This window comes from Notothenia coriiceps, unplaced genomic scaffold (genome assembly GCF_000735185.1).
Source record: "Notothenia coriiceps isolate Sejong01 unplaced genomic scaffold, NC01 NC01_scaffold00037250, whole genome shotgun sequence".
NCBI classification, from domain to species: domain Eukaryota; kingdom Metazoa; phylum Chordata; class Actinopteri; order Perciformes; family Nototheniidae; genus Notothenia; species Notothenia coriiceps.
Window position 1 is genome coordinate 2,168,122 of NW_011369951.1, and position 2,743 is coordinate 2,170,864.

Sequence of the window (2,743 nt, forward strand, 5' to 3'; positions counted from 1 at the left end):
GGACCTAAGGCCGTTTACATGGTGAACAATCAACAAACAAACAAACAAAAGGGGCAAATAATAAAGTAAACAAATCAAATAAATAGCAGTAGGAGTGGAAACAGGTGGACTGTGATGGGTTAGGGGTCAAAGGCCATGGTGAGTTTTTAATGATGACTTGAAGATGTCCAGGGAAGCAGCATTGCGGATCTCTGCAGGAAGTGCATTCCAGATGGTTGGGGCCGCAACACACAAGTCTACTCAGTTACTTTCAACCACTGGTGTCCCGCCCTCTCCGACAGGACATTTCAGTGTGGCTGTGCAGATATTGCTCTTAACATTGCCTTCCTGCATAGATAGTGCTTACATAGTGATCAATAAAGTTATTTTAAAAATCACTGATTCACATGTTTCAGCCCTTCTGTCCATGGTATCAATCAATGTCTTCAGGAAGAAGCTGTAGTGGGAGCTCTTTAGAGGTCTCATCCTCCTCCGTTGTCTTTGTCTCACACACTCAGTAAGCAGCGTGAGTCAATGTGGAGTTTAAGTCGAGCTTTCCTTCATTCTCTTTGTTCTGTATCTTACTTCTCCCGCTTCTTCAGCCTCTCACTTTACTATAATAAGGAATAAAGCCTGGATCCCCAAATGTGAAATAAGACTCAGCGGGATCCTCATGTTCACTTACCCAACAAGGAGCAAAAAATAAAATGGATTCTCCATGTAATTTACATCCCAGCTGGGCCTCAGTGGTGCATGTTGCTGCCTCTAGCTCAGTGTGTGGAAAACAGTAAATAAGCAGATAAAAGGGCAATGATAGCCTTTTACAACTGCCATCTATTTCAATCAGAAATGCAGTGCAATGGAATTCTGGGTCATAAAGCGTGATGCCCCCGCCTGGCTCAATTTGTCCTGTAAGTCGAGTGTGATGATTTAATTAATACAGGACACAGGAGCAGCAGTGCAGTCGCTGCGGAAACTCACGGACGGGGAAGAAAAAAGCGTGCATACGTGACAAATTTAACGTGACGTATTTGATTACGTTTGTGCATAAACCCTATAAATTCAATTGATTAGCAACAGCATGTGCAACAGACTGAAAGAACCAATGATATCACAGAGAATGTCTTTAACACTAGAACCGCCAACGGGTACATTTTACCCGCAGCTGTTTTTTTATTGTATGTAACTTTTTTTCCATAACATATTAAAGTCTCCCAGTCCGTGACTTTTCCTGAAAGTGTGTTATATAGCACCTTCTGTTGTTAAAAATTGTCAATAGAAAGTCAGATTGAAAAAATCGTCAAATAAATTGCCATTTACTGTATACCCATATCCGCCAGCCGGGTAATATTTACCTTATATAAAAATGCAGCGTAAACATGACGTGTTGCTATAGCAACGCCTTTTGTCTACTGCGGTTCCTTATAGATAGAGAGATAGATAGAGAGAGAGATAGATATATTGATAGATAGATAGAGAAAGAGAGAGATAGATATATAGTTATAGATAGTGTAAAATCTTGGAGAATACAAGATCTTGGATGACTGAGCTCACGTTGAGGACGTAATGCATGTGTGCAGGTTACGTGCCAGTTAAATAAAGATGGACACTCGGAATGAGAGAAGTAGTCCGCGTCGTCTGTTTATGTAGACAATTATATGTCCATAGAACAGAACATTACAGATGGATCGATAGATAGTTATAGTTAATAGATAGATAGAGAGATTTGTACCTAAACAAAATACAAGTCTAACACCAAGCGTTTAAATCAGCACTGGTAGCGATATTTTAGACTTCATGCTATCTGCACAAACTATGTCACATGAAAAGCTGAGTCCACAGAATCTATTGGTATAAATGTCATCCCTGTGCGATCAAAACTCACTGTTCTGTATGATAAATAAAAGAACATTGTACCTTGCAAATCAATAGCGGGTACATTTTACCCGTTGGCGGTTTTAGGTATACAGCGACCTCTGGCGGTTGTAGTGTTAATCAAATATAACACATAAAAACAATAATTAAATAACGTGCTTTAACCACTAGGCGGTGCACACAAGGTACACACAGCCATAATAACTTTATAATATTAGTGTAGGACACTTATGTATGTAAATCTGAAGATGTGTAGTTTTATTCATGCTTTCACATAATTTTACAGCATATTGCTATACTACTTCAGACTCAGTATTTACATTCTTATATTCAAAGAAACAAGTAATATCTTTAAAAACTACAAGTTCCCTTTTATATCAGCTGTGCACCATTTGGTGTAAATATAATCTATCCTATGAATTACGATCAAAAATGTAAAGTCAGCCGATATATACTGTCGAACTGCCAAGGAGATGGTATTGGGTGAAGAGAAATTGAAGATATGTTAATTGTTGATAATATTATGATCAGTCAAGTTTTAGTTTCGCGGCATTTCTTCCAGTTTTTTCCAAAGTCTTCTTATCAGGGCTCTATAAATTAAAGACTACGGCATGATCTGTAATATGAATGCAGCCGAATCGTGTATTACAATGGCGTTATGGTTGATGACTTTCAAAGAGAAATGCAAGAACACTCGCAATTAAGTATTATTTTATTCTTTTGAAAATTCTTTTTCCGATTTCCATATCATATAAACACCAAATCCCAGCATGCATTGCTGCTAAACATCAATCAGCGAGCTTAAACCATAGCTGAGGATCTTGGTAATCGTCGAAATGCCTAACGCTGTTTCCGGTTATTTTTATTTGGAATTCAGTTCCTGACGGAC